The 22,090-nt window shown below is 48.8% G+C and overlaps 1 long non-coding RNA gene across 1 annotated transcript in view; it reads left to right on the top strand.

Annotated features, from left to right (window-relative positions):
* Window positions 1–22,090, top strand: part of LOC144753102 (uncharacterized) — a 188,329-nt gene that overhangs the window by 59,048 nt on the left and 107,191 nt on the right. Inside the window, exon 3 of the long non-coding RNA XR_013594199.1 lies at window positions 6,261–6,382. This is a non-coding gene — a long non-coding RNA (uncharacterized LOC144753102). The remainder of the gene's footprint in view (window positions 1–6,260; window positions 6,383–22,090) is intronic.

Raw genomic sequence — 22,090 nt, 5'->3', positions numbered from 1 at the left:
TCCTGGTCCACTCAAGACGCCATTTTGAGTCCACCGCGTGGGCTTGAATTAGCCAAGGCTTGTTGCCCAATCCTGGGTAACTTCGACGCCGACAGCTTCATCCATCGTGGGACAGCTCGCCTCTCCATCCTGGTCGCCGACAACGCCTCCTGGTCCGTGAGATCTGCAGAGCCAGCGTCGCCCACTCACCTAGTCGAGGTGACTTCGCCCGGTGCCATCCTGGTGCCCACTTAATCACTGGCTAGTGATTCAAGAACTTGGTCCCCTCTGCTTTCAGGTTTCTTCTTCCTCGATCCAGGCTTGGATCCAACGAACTTTCCTTCACTGGTCGCCTGCCAGCAACTTCCTTCTTCCAGGCTCCTGGTCCAGCAACGAGATCCCCGACGTCTTTTCAGACCTATGCAGCTGCAGCCCCTGGGCTAGGTAACTTCGGCACTTCGGTGTCCCAGCATAGCCCCACTACCCTAGGGTCAGGATCCACTGTCGTTTTCTTCCTACCAGGTCGGGTTCGCCCGTGAACACTAACTTTGCCTTTACTAGCTCCCATAGACTTTGTCCCGCATCCCGCGTGAGAGTGCACACTGCACCCGAGTCCCCTAGGCCTCCTAGAAGTAATCTAACGATTCTATAGTCAAGTCCTAGCGAGTCCAAAGCCTATTAGTACTGTACTTACCTGCTAGTAATTTCGCATTCCACTTTTAAAGTATATGGTTTTTTTCGTGCCCCTCGGGCATTTGTGTATAACGTGCTAACTTAAGTATTTTCGTAAGAGTTTTGTTGTGTGCCTAGCACCCTGTCCTCATAAAGAGTACAGGGTTGTTGTGATTCTAATGAATACACTGTTTATTTTCATAACACTTGTGTGGTGTCCTTTCACTGGGTGTTCAAGGGGTAATGTGATGGTAAAACAGCTGGCTTAACACGCCCTCTAGAGTCTTAGCCTTAGACTGCTCGTATCCATGCTACTAGGATAGCTGGTCTATAAGGTTGACTTACAACCAATCATCAATAAGGGTTGTTTGGACTGATATATAGTGATCACTAGAATAGTGAACACTGCACATCAGGCCAACTTCTCACAGGTTAGTATTCCAATTCGTATGACACCTTACTCGACATGTTTTGATAAAGCGATACCAGAGTTGGCATATAACCGCGAGGATTATAGTGCACTTAAGAGTATATGGTATGCGATATCATGGAAACGGCTAAGGGATGGATCCCGAAAGCCGCAGACAGGCTCAGCTCATGCCAGAGCACTATCTCACACGATTCCAAGCACTCTGCCTTCAGGATTGTCAAGGCCTGCCATAGGAGTGACTGATAGGAGATCTGTGTGTCCATTTAGGTTTAGATATAGGAATACTATATCTACAGCAGAGGGTGAGTACACCACTCTGCCCCAGCTGTCAAGCAGCCAGTTGTGTCTGATTTAGTTAGTCAGCCCAGGGGTGGCATAATACATGCTGCAGCCCCTGGGAGACTTCTGGGTGCACCTCAGCCCTGGGCACAGGGACTTGGAGAGGACCCAGTGCCAATTCAGTACCTGGGTACAATTTGGAGTAGAGAGAACAGCTAGGCTGTGGGTCTGATTAGCAGGCCCACAGCCAGGGAAAGTCGTAAACCAGTGAAGCAAAAAGCAAAAATCTGGGAGATCATAGGATTGCAGACCCTACTCTCCTACAGTATCCTGCAGGGAGCCGCTATCTCTACTACAGAAAGTTCGAAGGAATGCGTTCAATGTGTAACCATTGGCAATTGGTCAGGGTAGCATTCCAACCTATCATTCTTTTGCCCGCCGGCATCATCAGTGGCCATGGAATTTTCCTTGTGGCTCATGGCATCTATTAATATTGTGCTCCCCCTCAAGGTAACTCCCATACAAAGAAAAAGACCCACAGAACCATGGCTTTCAGAAAGACTTAAACTGCTTAGACAGGCTTGTCATCGCCAAGAATGGGCAAAGGGAAAATCTTACCTCGCTCCCACAAATATTGCCTAAAAGGCTATTTTGGCTGAATATAAAGCAGAGGCGAAGCCTCAGTACTGAACTGATGAGCTTGCTTCAACTACATCCACCAGAGTTCTTTTTAAGTTGATCAACCTCTTATCTGTCCCCTCAGCTCCTTCGCAAATTGAGAACTTTCAGGATTTCTGTGACAGAATGGCTAGATTCTTCTACTCTGAATTTGTGATATATACAAAGACCTTGACCATCACAACTCTAAGTCCTCTAACTCCTTTAATGCCGAGTCTCAGGCTGAATCTTGCCTACCAAAAAATCTGTCCACCAAAGACAGCCCCACAGCGTGTCTATCCTGTTTTACTCCGTTGACACAACAACAGACAGAACAGTGTCTGCTCAGTGTTAAATCGTGCTTCCTACTTGAACCTTGTCTCCCTAATGTCCTGCAATCAGGACCTAAGAATATAGTTCCCCATCTAACTGAAACCCTGAACAAAGCCATAACATCTGGGTCGTTTCCTCGAGTTTTAAAAAAAGCAGTGGTTACGCCTTTGCTCGAAAAGGCCAATTTGGACCCTACAGAACTCAAAACGGATCGGCCCATGTTCTTGCTGCCTATACCCACTAAAATCCTCAAGAAACATCTGAACCTTCAGGTTATGAACTGTCTAACAATTCCAACTTCTAGATGTATCTCAGTTTGGCTTTAGGAGCAACCATGGGACTAAGATGGCAGTAGTATCTGCAGTCAACAAAATCCGCTCCATGGTGGATGCTGGGGAGGCTGCAGCGTTGGAGCTATCTGCAGCCTTCGATGCCATCTCCCCGACCTGGCTTATCGATCGGCTCCAGCAACTGGGGGTCACAGACTTGGCACTCAAACTTCAGGCTCTTTTGTAAGTGACAGGTCTCAGATGGTCAGGGTGGATTCGTTTTGCTCAAAGTCTAAAATGATACGATATGGGGTGCCTCAGGGCATTTCTATGAGCCCTACATTGTCCAACCTGTATGTTCCCCACTGGCTAAGTTTTGTCTTATGCTGCTGACACCCAAATCATCGTGTCTATCTCTAGCGATATGGATGAAACTGCCTCCAATTGTTAAAACTGTATGCAGGCAGTGGCCACATGAATGGAGAGAAATTAGTTACGACTCAATGGGGAGAAAATGGAGCTCCTGATCTTTGGTGGTAAACCATCTGTGTGGTCCAATTTGTGGTGACCAGATAGGCTGGGGCCCTTACCTACTCTAACAGACTTCGCAAAATATCTTGCAGTAGTGGTCAATAGAAATCTATCATTCAGGTTAACAGGACGGTTTCTACCTGTTTATGGATAATCAAATTCCTGTCTAAAGTGTTTCCCTTCATTCCACTTCCTGCACGAAAACAAGTGGCCTTGGCACTCATCATGTCCAGGTTGGATTACTGTAATGCTCTGTACCTGGATATTAATAAGACTGTTCTGGCTAAACTGCAGCTTGTTCAGAATGCTGCAGTCAGATTCATCTTTGATATCCCTAAATTTCAGTCAGGCTCTGAGGGGATTCGGAAACTTCACCGGCTACCTGTGAACAAACTAACTACATTTAAGGACAATGGCAACTCAGGAATATATTTCAACACTAAATTTCCTCTAGACCGCTGCAACCCTCAGGCAAACATCTTCTAATTGTTTCTAGGTATAGAAAATCAAGATGGGGAGGTAGAACGTTTTCAGTGGCCGCATCCATGCTGTGGAACTCTCTTCTCTATTCGATCTCCAGTCTTCAATCTCACGCTTCATTTCACAAGACCTTAAAGACCTAGATTTTTGCTGTCTAATGGGCAGTCAATGAGCCATTCCTGGCTTTCTTTTCCCTTCCTGAGACTAACTGCTATTAGCGCCGTAAACGCCATTGGCATTTGTTGCGCTTTAAAAGTCTTTTAATTCATTCACCATGCCACCAAACCAGATTTGGGTTGCTTTTGTTTCTGACCTGAAGGACCAGGCCTGGCAAGTTCGGACTAGATTGTTCCCATTGGAGCAGAGTCACGACCGTCTTCCGTGTGGCTGGGTCCAAAGCTCCAAACTGTGGTGGTATGGTGTGTAGAATAATGATGCTTGGGGTGCGGCCTGAGTAATTGCCAGTGGCTGGGATTAGTTCAAGCATTTCATTCATCACTTTATTTGAGTACATTTTTGTATACTTTAGTGTCTCGCCGTAAGTGGAACGGGTACATCCAGACGTGGGTACATTGTGCCATTGGACCAAGCTATACCTGGGGGATGAGCTCTAATAAGAGAGAAACCAGTCTTGGGTTGCTTGTGCTCTGGTTCAGAGAGGACCTGGCCTCACAATTCGGACTGCCCTGTTCCCGTTGTAGCAGTGTGTTGCCCTAAGTGGGACGGGTATGCCCAGACGTGTGTCCAGTGCACATTGTGCAACTAGAACCAAGCTATAGCTGGCTGATGAGCTCTAATAAGACCTAAACTGTGTTGAAACTACAGTAGTAGATTGACAATATCATACATATCATGCTGATCCTCCTTTATGAGAATTTTGTGTTACAGCTGTTATTTGCGTATCTAGAAATGGTTAAAAACTTAAATATTAAGTTAATCACAAACATATCAAGATCGCTGTTTCATCATTCCTTGGTCACATCTTCCTTTTGTACTGATGCTGGGTATGAAGAGATCTGCAGTGCAAATTGCCTGACCATTGGTGTAATATTTTTGGCAAAAGAAATAGTGGTGCTCTACCTTTCAGTTATGGATAGATGCCAATGTAAATGAGTTTCATCTCAGGTACCTAAGTCATGTTGTGTGCATTTCAAAGTCTAGATCTGAGGCTTGATGATGTCAACTGAAGCATATCTGTTGTAATGGGGAACATCCTTTACAATGCGGATGTTACCCCGCAGTACTGTTACGACGCGTCTTTTACAACGCAAGTCGTAACCACGACTTGCGCTGGAGGGCGCTCAAGGACAAGGAATAGTAGATTTACTATTCCAACACCTTCCCTACTGTACGTAGGCTGGTGTTGGAATAGTAAATTTAACTATTCTAAGTCCAGCACCGCTACAGCGCAAGTCGTGGTAACGACTTGCGTTGTAAAAAACGCGTTGTAACGGTACGCGTGGTAATACCACGCGTTGTACCGTCGTACATCCGTTGTAATACTACTGTGCCGGAGCACAATGTCTGGGTATTACATGAGGACAACCCAGTGTGAGGCTGAAGACGACCATTTGTGCTGCTAATGTATTTGGAGAAGCAGTTACTAACAAAATGTAATGCAGACATCATATCTACACAATAGGTGGAATCATTATAATCATTGCATTGTAAAGGTAATATTTTTTTTCTTTGTCGTTCTACCTCCTAATACTTTTCTCATTTGATTATTTACTACTCATGTGATAGGGTCTGTATTGATAAAGAGGGTTAAAAATGTTAACTATCTGGATATCGTCTTCAATGAGAAGATAAAATGGTCCTAGCTACTTAATACCAGAACTACTCAGTTCCAGAGAGCCGATGATGCAGTTTTCACATTTGCATCAAAACTCCGACACAGACCTGAGAAGGAACTTCATCATATTTTTAGGCAAAATGTTATGCAGTAGCCTTATATGGAGCAGGTGCCTGGGGTCATAATAACTCTGTTTTATTGCAGAGAATTGAAGACAGTTGTCTAGTTAAGCTGCTGGCAGTGCCAAGGTCCACAGCGAACAAAATCTGTCATTCTGAAGTAGGGTTGAACTACCTCGAGGATTCAATTGGGTTGGCCCCTTTGATATTGTGACGCAAAATATGGCATTAGTGGGAGCCAGGTATGCCAAAGGCCATTTTATTGATTGCCAGGGCCTTGATAAAGTTCTTCGAATTCCGTGGTTCGCATATCTGACACATATTTTCTGTGACATGGGTGTGCCCCAGTTTATATCAAAGACCCCTGGGTCTTTGGTATAGTCTCTGAAGCTACTATAATGAGCTCATACCTAACATATAGAGCTAGGGTGCATAAGCTAAAGGCAGAATCTTTAAGAACAGTAGCTGCGCATTCGGCCCTCTGTTTCTGCAGAGCTAGAACAGTACAAGAGTTTAATCCAAGATTCTCAATACAGATTTTATCGTACTCATTTTAGACTTAGTACTGTGCATTTTTTAATTGCTTTTCTGATCCAGGGTGGGGGTTTTGATTCACTTCCCATATGTCATTGTGATCGACCCCAAAGCACGAGCCACTTTGTTATTTTGCACAATTTATAGTGGTCCACTCAGGCGTTTTTTCTTTGGTTCCTCAGGTGCGCGCAGCCAATATTTGACTTGAGCATGCCACTTTGGTATACATGCAGAAACTATCTTCACCTGACATATGCTTTGCTGTTTTGAATGTTATTAAGACTACGCTTATCATAAGGAAGCGGTAAGTGTCTCTGTAATGCTGTAAATGTATGCCTGTTTTTTTCTGTATTGAATATGTGTACGCTTTTACTGCTTTTATAGCTTTGAGACAAAAAAAGTATTTTTGTTTGTTTCTTTGATTACTTAATAATGTTATGTCTTTCTGTATGGATTCTATGAAAACAAGTCTTGGTAAACAGTCTTGATGTATAGTTTCCCTTGTTTGACCTTTGGGTGCACAACATGTTTTGACTAAAATGCAAATGTAACAAACCACAATAAATGTAATTAAACACATTGAGATGATGGTGTGTTAAAATATGTGTTGGGAAGAAATGTGCTTTGTGAGTATGTAATAAATGGTTGTCAAGGATGTAAAATTTATAGAGAGGTATGTAGGTTGTTCTAAGATATCAGTGTAACATTTAATTAATTTTATGTGAAGCAGGCCGTAACACTCATTACTTGTATTCATTATATTGCAGTTTAAAAAAAATAATAACACAAAATAATAAATATAATTTCAGATATTATGAACATAAGTTTATTTGTGTTAGAAAGGCGATCCCAGGGGAGACAGAAGATGTCTGACTGACCTCCCCCCCTCCCCCGAGACCCACCACTTCGTATGGAATTGGCCGAGCGTCGTCGAGAGGCCTCCTTGGTGAGGCTCCTCTCCTACAATCGTAACAGCCGAGCAATCACACCACTACAAAGGGACACCACACGAGAGTAGATTCTTAAGAGCCTTTATATAAAGAATAAAGGCAAGTTCTCACAGCAATATGTACAGGGGGATCGAGGGATCCGTAAAGTCTCGGTATCAGGGGAAAGGGGGTAGCGGGACAGTCTTGGTACCCACTGGTACCAGGATACCCGGCGCACAGCTCTCAATCCTCGAGCTGGGGGGGGTGCAAGGAGCCGCGACGTCTTCAGCAGGGCTCTGAGAATGGTTCAGCGGAGTCGGGCCGCGACAGCGTCAGCAGGGCTCCGAAGATGGTTCAGCGAGGTCGGGCCGCGACAGCGTCAGCAGGGCTCCGAAGATGGTTCAGCGAGGTCGGGCCGCGACAGCGTCAGCAGGGCTCCGAGGATGGTTCAGCGTGGGCGGGCCGCAACAGCGTCAGCAGGGCCCCGAGGTTCCAGGTTCCAAGCACAAGAGTTCTTATCAGGATCAGCCGCGACGAGGTCAGCAGGGCTTCGACTCCAAGATACAACTGGAGTCCTTATCCAGGGCTGGCCCAGATATAGGACTGGAGTCCTTTGATGTCCGGACCCTCGCGCCTGGGGGTCAGAGGGGCCGGGATGAGAGTGTCCAGACACCCAGCAGGGGGGTGGAGCCAGCGCCCAGGGAGGCCGGAGGGCGATCGATACCAGGCGTCCGGGGACGGCTGGAGGGCCATCAGAACTCCCCTCCTCCTGGATTCGTCAAGTGGCCACTCTACCACCTGGGCGGATCTTGGTGCCTCGATGTCGGGGCTTTGCTGGGGCCGGGGTCGGGCCGAGGCCACGTGCTCGGGACGTGATGGGCCCAAGATGGAGTCGGGCTTGGAATGGCGGCCCGGGGTGGTGGCCGGACCGGCAGGGTTGGGGCGAGCAGGGTTCGCCGGGTTCCAGGGGGGAGAGCCGTGGGTTGCGAGGGGGGCTGCCGCGGGTCGATGGAGGGCTGATGCCGTCCCGGGCCCGTCATGTGGGGGGGGTAGGACCACGCCACGAGGCCGGGTCCAACACACGTCCCCTCCAGCTGAAGGCAGGGAGAGTCACCCATCTTCTTGGGGGTTCTCCTCGCCGAGGCGGAAGAAGCGGGACAGGCCATCAGGATTGGCGTGGTCGTTGCCAGGGCGATGTTCCACAGTGAAGTCCATCCCTTGCAGGGAGATGGACCATCGCAGCAGCTTCGGGTTCTCGCCACGCATCTGCATCAGCCACCGCAGGGGCTGGTGGTCGGTCTGGACCCGGAAGTGGGTGCCGAAGAGGTAGGGCCGGAGTTTCTTTAGGGCCCACACGACGGCGAAGGCTTCTCTCTCGATGGTGCGCCATCGTCGTTCTCGAGCCAGCAGTCACCGGCTGATGAAGGCCCCAGGGTGGTCAACCCCCTCGGGGTTAACTTGCGATAGGACCGCCCCGATGCCGTGCTCCGAGGCGTCGGTTTGGACCACAAACTCTCGGCTGTAGTCGGGGGCTTGGAGCACCGCGGCGGTGCACATGGCAGTCTTCAGAGTCTCGAAGGCCGTCTGACATTCGGGGGTCCAGTGCACCTTCTGTGGCTGCTTTTTGGAGGTCAGTTCAGTGAGGGGCCCCACAATGCTCCCATAGTTTTTTACGAAGCGCCGGTAATACCCAGTGAGCCCCAGGAAGGCTCGGACTGCTGTCTGGGTGACCGGGGGCTCTCAGGCCATGATGGCGTCAATCTTTGGTTGGAGGGGAGCCACATGGCCGCTCCCCACTTGGTGCCCCAGATAGGTCACAGACCCTTGGCCTATCTGGCACTTGCTTGCTTTCACAGTTAGTCCGGCCCGTCGGAGGGCCGTCAGGACCTCCCAGAGGTGCTTCAGGTGCTCGGCCCAGTGGAGGCTGTACACCGCAATATCGTCCAGATAGGCGGCACTGAACTCTTCTAGTCCCGCCAGCACCTTATTCACCAGTCTCTGGAAGGTGGCCGGGGCGTTTTTCATGCCGAAGGGCATCACCTTGAAATGGAAGTGGCCATCGGGGGTCGAGAAGGCAGATCGCTCTTGGGCACCAGGGGTGAGGCCGATCTGCCAATAACCGGCCGTGAGGTCGAAGGTGCTAAGGTACCGGACGGCCCCCAGGCGATCGATCAGTTCATCGGCCCGGGGTATGGGATGGGCGTCGGTCCTGGTGACGGCATTCAGTCCCCGGTAGTCGACACAAAACCTGAGTTCCGGAGTGGCGCCGGGGGCGGCGGCTTTAGGGACAAGGACAACTGGACTGGCCCAGGGACTGTCTGAGGGCTCAACCACCCCTAGGGCTAGCATCTTGGCAACTTCCGACTGGATGCAGGTCCACACTCGGTCGGGCACTCGGTAGACCCGGTGTTGCACGGACGGGCTGTCCCCGGTGTCGACATCGTGGACACACCACTGTGTGACCCCGGGAGTGCGCGAAAACAGGTCCGCAAACTGCCCCAACAGCTCTTGGCAGTCCTGGCGCTGTTCGGGGGTCAGGGCGGAGGAGAGGGTGACTCCCTCGACGGAGCCGTCTTTTTCAGAGCACTTCAGGAGGTCGGGCAGGGGCTCGGAGTCGTCTTCGGCTCCGTCATCTGTAGCTAGCAGCAGGCTCAGCTCCGTGCGGGCAAAGTGAGGCTTGAGCCGGTTGGCGTGCAGGACCCGGAGGGGGTTCCTGGGGGACTCCATGTCTACCAGGTAGGTGACGGGGCTCTTGCGCTCCACCACTTTGAAGGGCCCCGTCCATTTGTCCTGGAGGGCACAAGATTCGACCGGGGACATGACCCAGACCTGCTGGCCCGGCTCGAACTCGATGGACGAGGCGTTCTGGTCATACCAGCGTTTCATCTCCTCCTGACTGGCCTCAAGGTTGGCCTCGGCAAGTTCCCGGAACTTCCGAGTCTGGTTTCAGAGGGTCAGGAGGTACCGGTAGACATCAGGCGGATCATCTCGGACTGTAGTCTCCCAGCCTTCTTTGACCAGGCTGAGGGGACCTCGGACAGGGTGTCCGTACAATAGTTCAAAGGGGCTGAACCCCAGGGACTTCTGTGGCACCTCCCGATAGGCAAACAGGAGGCAGGGCAGCAGGACGTCCCATTTGCGGCGTAGGTGCTCTTCCAGGCCCTTGATCATCCCCTTGAGTGTTCGGTTAAACCGCTCCACAAGTCCATTCCCTTGGGGGTGATACGGGGTGGTGAACTTATATGTGACCCCGCACTGTTGCCACAGGGACCGCATATATTTTGATATAAAGTTTGTGCCCCTATCACTCACGACCTCTCGGGGGAACCCCACTCTGGAGAAGATCCCCATTAGCGCTCGGCCCACCACGGGGGCCGTTATGGTCCGGAGGGGGATGGCTTCGGGGTAGCGGGTGGCATGGTCCACCAGGACGAGGATGAAGCGGTGCCTCTGAGAGGTTCGGGGGTCCAGGGGCCCCACGATGTCGATCCCCACTCGCTCGAAGGGGGTGGTTACCACGGGAAAGGGTTGGAGCGGGGCCTTGACCTTTCCCCCGCTCTTTCCGCTGGCTTGACAGGTCGGACAGGTTCTGCAGTGATTGTTCACATCGTTGCGCATTTTTGGCCAGAAAAAATGGTTCACTAGGCGGCTGTATGTTTTGTCCTGCCCCAGGTGCCCGGCGAGGGGCAGGTCGTGTGCCAGGTTCAGGAGGAAGTCTCTGAATCGTAGGGGGACCACCAACACTCGGCTGGCCCCCAGTTCGGCAATTTTCTGTTCGCTGTATAGGAGGTCGTGGTCCCAGTAGACCCAGTGGGACCCCGACGTGTCCCCGGCGGCTTGAGCTGCGGCTTGCTGCCGTGTTCCCTCGAGGGAGGGACAGGCCTTTTGTTCTTGCCGGAATTGTTCCCGGGTGGGACCACCTTCCTGGCGCCATTGGGCTAGTTCAGGGAGGTCGCAGAGCTCGGCGACGTCTTCGCGGAGGGGCTCTGGCGGCCCGGACTCAGGGTGGGTTTCTTCATCGACGGCGGGCGGCGGTGGCACCGGCCACTCTGCTTCTTCCGTCGGGGCGGCCTCGGTCGGCACCGGGGCACGGGCGGCCATGGATCGGGTGGTCGCGCAAACCTACTCGGGTAGTCCCAGCATCCCGAGATGCTCTCTCCGCTCGACTTGGGCCCAGGGGGAACTCTCGAGGTCGTTTCCGAGGAGGCAGTCCACGGGGGCGTCGTCCCGGACGGTCACCTTTAGCAGGCCCGACACCCCCCCCCCCCACTCGAAGGGGATTCGGGCCATCTGGCACAGGGTCTCGGAATTGTCGGCGGCCAACACGGGGCACAGCACATGTGGTAGTATCTGTTCGGGAGTCACCAAGTGGCAGCGGATGGCCGTCACACTGGCCCCAGTGTCACGGAGTGCTTCGGCCCGGCGCCCATTAATGTTGACCCACTGACGGTATTTTTGGGTGTTGCTCAGGAGTGGAGCCCAGGGGATCATGTCTCTTTCGCCCAGACAGACTAGGGCCATGGCGGCGGGCTCCCACTCGGTCTGGTCCTCGGGGTAGACCTCTTCTTCTTCTTCTCCTTCTCCCAGGGCTGCGGCAGCGATCTGGCGGGTCGGGGGCCCGGTGGTGCCGGGACGCTGGTTCATTGGGCAGTGGGGGTCACTGGCAAAATGACCTGGCCGCTGGCATCTGTGGCAGGTAACGTTTGGGTGGAGCCCCGGCCGTGCTGGGGGGGCCCCTTTTCTTGTCAGGGATGGCGAAGTGTTGTTCTGGGACGACCTCCGGGGTGGACTCCGGGGTGGCGCTGCTGGGAAGTCTCTGTTCCGGTTCTGGCCTCCTCCGCCGCCTCGCTGGCGGAGGTGCCCCTGGGGTTTCCGTCCTGATTCTCCTATCGGGGCCCGGGGGACCCGGGTGCTCACCCATCGATCGGCCTCGACGGAGAGTTTCCGTGGCTCGGTCAGCTTGCTGTCGAGTAGATGCTGTCTGAGCTCGACAAAGCAGTTGTTGGAGAGGTGCTCCCATACAATGAGGTCAAACTGCTGCTCGTAGGTGGTCACTTTGCTGCCCTTGATCCACCCTTCCAGCGCCCTGCTATAAAAGTTTGCGTACTCTACCCATGTAATACCGGGGATCTTTTTACAGTCTCTGAATCTCTACCGGTACATCTCAGGATTGAGGCCATAACGGGTGAGCAGGGCGTCCTTCATGTGATCATAGGAGGACATCACATCGTCGGCCAGTTCCAGCAGGGTGTCTCTTCCTTCGCTGACGAATTTCCCCCATAAACCGGCACCCCAATCTTTTCGGGGTATGCGGTGCGCGGTCATGGCGACTTCGTAGGCTTTAAACCACTGCTGGATGTCGTCATTTTTATAGTATTCTTTGACGACATCCTTGGGAATGTGGACCTTCGTGTCGGCAGGAGGCGGGGGGCTTCGGTTCACAGCGGCGCCAGCTTCTTCGCTCTTGGCCTTGATCTCCAGTTCTTTGAGGCCACGCTCGTGCTCGAACGTGATATTCTTTTCTTCCAATTCTCTCTGCCTCTGTCTCTCCTCCAGATCTCCTTGCAGCCGGAGTTGCTCAATGGCCATTTTCTTTTCCCCTAGCTGGAGTTCTCCGTCCAGCCGGAGTCGGGCAAGCTCCAACTCATGGAACCGGCTTCTCTCTCGCTCTCGGGTGTCTTCGTGGTGTTGTTATGGTTTCCTGGGGCACGTCTGAGACCGTGTCGCCTTCGGTTTGGGGTGGTGTCGCTTCGGCCTCCACCCATGTTTGCAGCGCTTCTTTAAAATCCTCTTTGATGATTAGTCCGGTGGTAGCGATACCTAAGTCTTTGCAAAATTGTTTGAGTTCTTTATGGGTGTACTCCTCCAATAGTTCCTTCTGGAACTCTGCGGTCGTTCCGGCTTCTTTAGTACTCATGGTTGCTGTGTGTCTCTGTTAGTAGTGGGCGAGTTACTCGCTGTACGATTTGCGTCTGCTCGGATCCCGTCGCCTGCCACCAATGTTAGAAAGGCGATCCCAGGGGAGACAGAAGATGTCTGACTGACCCCCACGAGACCCACCACTTCGTATGGAATTAGCCGAGCGTCGTCGAGAGGCCTCCTTGGTGAGGCTCCTCTCCTACAATCGTAACAGCCGAGCAATCACACCACTACAAAGGGACACCACACGAGAGTAGATTCTTAAGAGTCTTTATATAAAGAATAAAGGCAAGTTCTCGCAGCAATATGTGCAGGGGGATCTCGGTATCAGGGGAAAGGGGGTAGCAGGACAGTCTTGGTACCCACTGGTACCAGGATACCCGGCGCACAGCTCTCAATCCTCGAGCTGGGCGGGGGTGCAAGGAGCCGCGACGTCGTCAGCAGGGCTCTGAGAATGGTTCAGCGGGGTCGGGCCGCGATAGCGCCAGCAGGGCTCCGAAGATGGTTCAGGGAGGTCGGGCCGTGACAGCGTCAGCAGGGCTCCGAAGATGGTTCAGCGAGGTCGGGCCGCGACAGCGTCAGCAGGGCTCCGAGGATGGTTCAGCGTGGGCGGGCCGCGACAACGTCAGCAGGGCTCCGAGGATGGTTCAGCGTGGTCGGGCCGCGACAGCGTCAGCAGGGCCCGAGGTTCCAGGTTCCAAGCACAAGTGTTCTTATCAGGATCAGCCGCGACGAGGTCACCAGGGCTGGCCCAGATATAGGACTGGAGTCCTTTGATGTCCGAAACCTCGCGCCTGGGGGTCAGAGGGGCCGGGATGAGAGTGTCCAGACACCCAGCAGGGGGGTGGAGCCAGCGCCCAGGGAGGCCGGAGGGCGATCGATACCAGGCGTCCGGGGACGGCTGGAGGGCCATCAGAACTCCCCTCCTCCTGGATTCGTCAAGTGGCCACTCTACCACCTGGGCGGATCTTGGTGCCTCGATGTCGGGGCTTTGCTGGGGCCGCGGCCGGGGTCGGGCCGAGGCCACGTGCTCGGGACGTAATGGGCCCAAGATGGAGTCTGGCTTGGAATGGCGGCCCGGGGTGGTGGCCGGACCGGCAGGGTTGGGGCGAGCAGGGTTTGCCGGGTTCCAGGGGGGAGAGCCGTGGGTTGCCAGGGGGGCTGCCGCGGGTCGATGGAGGGCCGATGCCGTCCCGGGCCCGTCATGTGGGGGGGGGGGGGGTAGGACCACGCCACGAGGCCGGATCCAACAATTTGTATATTGTATGGGGAAATAAAGATGAGCTGACAATTGCTCTGGTCCTGTTTAAGAGTTTCAGACCTCTGCGTACACTCATGTTTGCTCTGTGGTTGCAATTATGAGTTGAGTTGCATTTTCCGCATCCAGTACCCGCTGTGATAAATATGTCACCCTTCATTAAATTTCAATAGTTTAAACCTACTGGAATTTAACCAGAAAAACATGGTTGGTATTTTCTTACAATGTTATTCTCCAGAACCTCGTAATAAGTGCTATTTATTTCATTTGATAATAAATTACCTCAGGGTATCGTTATTTAGCTGGTGTGATAAAAAAACGTCTAGATTTTGACAAACTCAGAATCAGGACCCTAAAGTGCTTTTCCGGGCAAAAGTCCATTAGTGGATTTGAAATGGGTAGCCATAAGGTGGATAAGCTGATAAGACAGATGCTCACTTCAGGATATCACCTTTTGCGTCTCTTGGTGGTGGCTTCTTGGGTGTTGTCCTCAACAAGGCCTAATGAACAACCGCTTCTGAGGGCCATTGAAATGTCATGAATATCAACAGGGGGTGTGGTGATAAGTGGCTAGCTCTGTGTGCAACCGTGTCCTGCTTTCTGTGGAGCAACAAGCTGTAGATATTTCTCGGACCTAATCAGCAGCAGATGGTGTTGACCACTGAAAGCAGCAGCTAAATGAGACACTGCTGAGGACAATGCTCTGGAGCTATGTTGCACCAACCCAGAATGTAAACTGTGTACATTCTGGCCCTCATGGGATCGTTTGGGCCCTTAGAAGTTCATTAATCTGGTCCAGATGATCCTCCTGCAGTTTAGATGCACCCATCAGGTTTCTACTCATTTTGTTGATGTTGGAAACTATACCTTGAGCCTCCCTTGCCACAGCAGATCTACCCCAGCCATTTTCAATTTTCCCTGTGAACATGAGTGGGTGGCCACAGTTGTAGTGTGTCCTAGCTGCATGGCAGATGTTATGGCTGTGGTTGTCACAAGAACCAGAATAATGGTGGTCACAATTGTTGTTGACGTGGGATCACAGGTTCCATAATGCACATATTGGGGTCAGGACCCTGCTGGAAGTATTAGATCTTATGTTCACGGGGAGAGGCATAGGGTGATGACCACACACACCTAATGGGACAGGCTGGTCTTAAAGATCATCCTCATCAACAGGAGTGCTTCACCCACTAAAGGCTTGTGTTCTTCTTACCTCAGGCAGAGTGCGCAAAGTATTGGAGGCTGATGATTGAGATCTTTCTGCTTCACTTTAAAAATATTAAAATTAGATGTTTAGACAATGCTAGTTTATAGTATTTTAATGAATGTATTTACTATAGATAATTGGACAATTAATTCATGTTAAAATATCAAACTCTCCATAATTTTTTTTCCATTACTGATCAAATGTAAAGCCAACAAATGGCAATTGATAGTAAAGTACTAAATATTCTTAAAGAATGAAGTGGCCTTATTTGTGGATTCATAGGTCAGGGCTGGGCTAGTGTGTGAAAGCTGTGAAACATGGGGTTGTTTGACTCTTCTGTCCAGGGTCCCTTATACTATACTTTAGCCACACTGTGTGGAGTAGAGACACTCAAACACTTGGATGTCAATATTTGCAACGTTGAACAACCCTAGTGAGGACATACAGCAACATGTGATCTCAACATAGAAGTTATGGGCCATTTAAAACACAACGTTTCACAATGAGTCCTTTTGGTTTGTATGACAAGAGTGCTATATTATGACTATTTAAAATATAACAAAAAACTTTTCAGCTAGGCAATATGCATGGTGATTCAAATACATCTAGGTTAGCTGATTCACTATCACTCCACCAAGGCAGAGAGGTTTAAAGGCTTGGACAAAGTGGGAAATTGCCCAAAGCCCCCTCCTTCAACGGCCCCCGTGGCAAAATGACGTTTTCACTCTGCTTGACCTCTGTCTAGCCTGTTTCTCTATCTGTGACTCTGTCCTGACTCTAGCTCTGAGTCTGTCTTACTGCTCTGTGTCATTTTAAGAATTGTTGAGGTCCTGAGCAGGGGATAATTCAACTGTTTTCGTGTGGCCTGGTTAAAGATTGTCATATAAATAATAATGCTTTGCATTAGGCTGGCTTACATTAGCAGGAAATGGGTAATACAATTTACATTTGTTCCGTGCAGGGGCCCCCAAATATGTCTTGCCCTGGGCCCCCAAAATCCTTAAAACAGCAGTGCTAGTAGGTACCTACGCATTGGAAGTGAAGCACAACCCTTTATTTCTTAAAATCTCTATGACAATATTGTTCCTACAGACTGACAAAACAACCTCTCGATATCAGCCAACAGGATGTCCCATCCACCAGCAATTTGTTGTTAGCACAGGTATGTTGTGCTACAGTTGAGTGAGAAAGCTGAACCGCTGTGATCAGCAGACACGGGCATCTTTATATTGTTTCGAGTGAATTACATATACATCACTCCATTTCCATGTATTTGGATTTCCATTTCTATGTAGATAAGCCTATGGATGTGTGCTTGTTTTAATAAAAATCAGTAGTCCTTATACTTTTCAATGAACAACTGACACAATGTTATGTATGAGTTATGAGAGACTTTGGGTAGCATACAGGTGTGACTAGATTGTCATTAGTGTAGAGATGTAGGTGTTAGGGTTTAGGAGAGTGAAAATGCAAGTGAGAGAATTTATTTTATGCTAGGTAGTGTTGGTACTTACCAGACTCCACTCCACATGAAATTCCCACAATGCCTTCAGCGTGAAGTCTGGACAACACCCTCTCCTCCCACTGCATAAAGTTGAGGGGCCTTTGACAGAGGCAACCACCAGTTACCAAGACGTCTAGGTGTGCCCTTGAATTGAGGAAATGGACACTCCACCACAGTCATTCCACGCCTTGTGGATGTCCTCCTGTGAGCATCTAGTGTTGGAGACAGCATTCACCTTACCCACAATTCTGGCTCACATTTCCCTTCTCTGGCTCATGGTTACTGTCTGGGCGCAGTGTTACGTGTTGTCAGTGGTAAATGGTGTGTGTGGTTAGAGGAGTTTCTTTTGCAGCAATAGGATTTTGATGTCAGTATTACTTCCAGATTTTGTTAGGAAAAGAAAGAACTAAGGACAGATATCTTAGTGTGGGAATACAGCACGGTATTCTTAAACAAATTTACTATTGATTATAAATGTATATATGGCTATGAAAAGCATAAAGGTATGTTCTGGTCTTGATTGAAGGGAAATTTTAATTAAGTACTGGAAGCTCCCATTTAGACAAATGTTTTTCTGCAAGGAGTGACTTACTTGCTACGTGAAGTGAGGAAAGAGGTGTGGCCTGGGAGGACATGGAATGATGCAAGTGGCGTGTCTAGCAGTCTGCCAATGTCTGCTCTATTGAGCCTGAATTAGATTCCCCCAACACAGTGGTGGAATTTTGGGTGAGTAGGAGGTTACTATAACATCGTGTTTTTCAAACGATGACTGACTCTCTAGTTGGGGAGACTCTCCACCTCTACCTTGTTTCCATTGTTTGAAGCGTTTTGCGGTGGTGTAGAGAACTGAGTGCCTGGCAAATCAGTGCCACTGGCTTGACTCCTGGGGTCTGATGTGAAGACCTCTCTGGGTGTACGAGACTCGTCTGATGGTCAGGCACATGCCTGAGAAGCACTGGTGCCGATAGTAGGTACTAAAGGTATGGTTAGAACCACTGTCAAGAGGAGCAGCCAGTGAACCCACAACAGAGAGCATGCATCAGAAGCAAAGTGACGGTGGCAACGCCAGGAGAGAGAACTCAGTTCCCATGGCTCCAACCTGAGATCCAGGAACAAAGGAGTAAGAGGACCTACAGATGCAAGAGGGATAGCAAGTGAGCAAAGAGACCTTAAGATTGATCCACTTAAGTCCATAGGCGTTAGATGTAGTGGTGCGGGAGGTGCTGAAGCACCCCCAAAATAGCCATATTGGAGTTCAAAAGGAGAATAAGCAATAAAGAAGTCTTTGAATTATGTTTTTCTTTTCACACTTGCTGTGTGTTCAAAGACATATAGGGGGTGTGATAGAGATCGCAGGTCACCCGGTCAATAATTTCACCATACACGTACCAGGCCCATATACTAAGTTCAATTTATCGCATACATTAATCGGGTGACCATACACTCTACTACCAGTAACCCTGAGTCCTTTCCTATTTATTACTCGTGTACCCGACTTACCAATCCACCTTTACGGGTACCTATGACCACAATGGATCAGAGAGCTAGCTGTGAAAGAAAGGCAGACAACCAAAAATACCAACATATACTCTTATACTTTCATTAAATGACCACAAACTACTGGAAAGTTTTAAAAGTTTATCTAGAATTCAGATTCGGAGAGCATACAATTTACTACCAAAAGGCAGTCAACAATCAAAATAACAAACCGTACGTAACCATAAAGGAAGAAAATTAAGGCAACCATTTATGAATCTATAGGAAGGTAAGAACAGGGAACATGCTAAGCAGTAAAATCAGGAATGGAGTTTTCAAAAAGGAATGATTATAACTGAGGAAAATTTTCTTTAGACACAACTCTAGAATTTCACTACTGGGAAAATACTATAACGTTTAGGAGATCCTATATATCTATAGGAAGGGAAAGAAGAGGGAACACGCTATATTTCTAGAAACCTTACTTCGATCAATTCGAGAAAAGAAAATTATAAACCACATCTATATTTCATAAACGGTATGAAGAATTGTACTAAAAGGAAGGGTAACATAGGAACATGCTAGAAAACAGCAATAACGTATGAGCTTTCATTCAGTAGCTTTGCAAAAGCATGGAAAATCAATTATGCGCAAGAGTATGTCTTTATTAAAGCAAAAGACAGAAAATAGAAGGTGCAGTATAGAGTTTCAACACTATATATTTACCTAGAATGGTGTGAAGACCAACCCTGGCCACGGATCAGTCAAGGACAGGAAAACCCCAAGGAAGGACAGTCATCAATGGGACAGCAGGTGCAGAATGGACACCCCAGGACAGGACAGGAAAACCAGATTAGGATCAGGACAGGACCACCAAGGCACGACCAGCACCCGCAGTTTGGAAGCAACGCCTGCGCTCCACCCTCTCTGCAGCTATCGGCCAGAACCCCGATTGGGTTAGCGAACTCCCCAGCAAAGTGCTCCGCCAGCACTTAAGGTTTAGTAAAACCTTTGCGTCAATGGTCAGTTTCAGACAGAGTGCTTCGCAGCCCTCTGCATCAGTCACCTATTGAGTGCGTTGGGTCAGTGACAGGTCAGCTATTCGGACAAGTCGGACAATTTCTCTAGCTAAACCTAGGCTAGTTATACTGTTTTTGGGTCAGTGTACCACCCCCCAAATGTTGCAAGTGTCAGAATCCCCAATTTCGATTGGTCCCCAAGTAGGATAGGTCAGCACACCAATCAGAACAAACTTCTACAAGCCTAAATTACCATTTCTGGAACCGCCTAGCAAACTTGGGGTTCCCATGCGATATTATACTGAATACAATGAAAACATAACATTTGTATCATTTGCAGTACAGTTCGACTTCTTCGGCAGGGTGAAGGTGCATCTTCCCAGGCACATCTTGGCTGCCACCTCTGGTTGGCAGTCGTTCAATGTCACCAGCCGAAGTCAGTCATGCGTGGTAGTGTACTTCAATATGGAGTCCCGCGTATCCCATCAACCCTCAATACCGTGGTACATGAAAAGTAAGCGAAAACAAATTAAAACATAGAATATAAATGAATTCACCATATACCATGAACATCTACTTTATACCCCTTACTGTATAATATACTATTGCGTGAATGATTAGTGCAAACAGACAACAACATAAAACCATCCGCGCAAGCTTCACCATGTGAGTATACAGACAGCCATTTTAGAAGCAAGTGCGCAAGCGCAAAGACTCCCACCAAAACTGCAAGTGCGTCACGTCACGTGAGTGTGACTAACGCATGCGCAGAAGAAAACCCGCCAAGCAACGGCCATTTTTAGGAACAAGGGTTATTGAGTTAGTAAACACATAGGCAAGCATCACTAGGACACCCCAAATATCAAAATAAAGGGAAATTAGTAAGACGGACAAGTTGAATTACATGGTTATAAGTTATGCGAGGTTCATGAGTACGAGCAAGCTGCGTAATATGCGAATTCTTGCTCCATCAATCCCCTCTTTGATGATATTTACTATCATCACAAACCTAATGGAATCAGATGCCAACTTTTCAAACTTTGTGCATTTCAATCTCTTCTAACATTCGATTCAATTTCTCTTTCACATCTTTGTTAGGATGAGAATTTTTCACCCTTTTGTAAATCTGATTATTCAGTTCCTCCAATTCAAGTTCATCCACATTCCGTTTCACACCTCTCCTATTTACAGTGTACTTCTTTGTGTGTTTGCGGCATTTGCAACAGACGAATATAAGGAATATAATAAACCCTATTATTCCAATTGGCATCAGTACCTTAAACAATAAATCTTTACCTAAACTAGAAAACCAATGACCTACAGAGGAGAGACCATCAGTGAGTCTCTTCCAGGCACTGTCAACCTCCAGTTTGAGTTCCTTTTCCAAATTTGTAATGTTCTTTACATACTTTTTTATTTGTACACTTTTATCCGGTATGTAAGTGCAACAATGTTGCGCTTTCAACATCCGGCAGACTCGGCCCTCTTTTGCTAATAGAGTATCAAGGGCAAGTCGGTTCTGTAAAACCATAGATCTGATCGCAACCATTTCGGTATTGACCATCAGAAATCCATTAGCAGTGTCAGTAGCTAACCGATCCACTACTGTAGACAATTTGCAAATTCTGTGTGTGTTCAGAACCACTCCCACTCCAGGTATCAGTGCACTAAAAATACTACCCATTATTTCACCTACACTTTCTCTTTTACTACGCACTAAGCCATTAGTGTCTTCATTGCTTCCAGCAATTTTATTCACATGGTATATTTTCGGGAAGACAATGCCAAAATAGCAGCTTCCATACCTGTGATCCGGCAATTTGAAATAAGCCTTGTTTCCACATATATAATAAATTCCGGGAAACACAGGTTCTGACCCATTTTTGAAACCCCAACCTCCAATTACCTTGTAATTGTGTTCACATTGCCTGGAACCAATGAAAATGTTATTATAATAACTAGTCTTTTCGCGGTGAAGACACAGTTTCCCTTTTCTCTCGAAATCCAGCAACAAAGCAGGACCACTCCCACCATTTGAGGTGCTTTCCATGTTTTCAGCCCATTTAGGAGTTTTCTGTCTTTTGTCATTTGCCTTTCTTTGGAAACGTTCCCTTCTTTTCTCTGCCATGTTTAGAAACATTTTTTCTTGTTCATGTAATGAACAGGTCAAGTTATCCCTGTGTGCTTCATTTAAGTCTATGGTACCTATAGTCAGAAAGTATTCTCCCATATAACTTGTAACGTCACTTTTAGTATGTACAGGATTCAGATTTCCACGCATAGGAAGTTCAGAAAATATTACGTCAGAGTTTGAGTAGTAGTACTGTAATGGTCCTCTTTTGTAAAATAAACTAGCTAAAATACTACAGGAAATTCCATAAGTCAAGGGCAGGTGATGATAAGTCACGCCTTCAGCTACAGAAGTAGGTAGCTTCATGCAGACATAGCAGTCTTCTATTTCCATAGTTTCTACGTAATGTACTAAAAGGTTAGCGAGTACATTTAAATGAGTCTGGTTCTTGATTCCGTGATAGTGTAGTCCTTCCTCATCTGATGCTTCTAAGTCTGGTCTTGTTTGTCTGAGACTAAGTGTTTTCTCACGTCTTTCTACACTTCGTGTTGTCAGTTCTTCAGGGCCTTTTGTCACAGTCTGTGTAGGATCAATATTAGTGTTTTTGCTCACCATATAAGGAATAAAAA

This window comes from Lissotriton helveticus, chromosome 5_1 (assembly GCF_964261635.1).
Source record: "Lissotriton helveticus chromosome 5_1, aLisHel1.1, whole genome shotgun sequence".
NCBI classification, from domain to species: Eukaryota; Metazoa; Chordata; class Amphibia; order Caudata; family Salamandridae; genus Lissotriton; species Lissotriton helveticus.
This window is presented reverse-complemented; position numbering and strand designations above follow the sequence as displayed.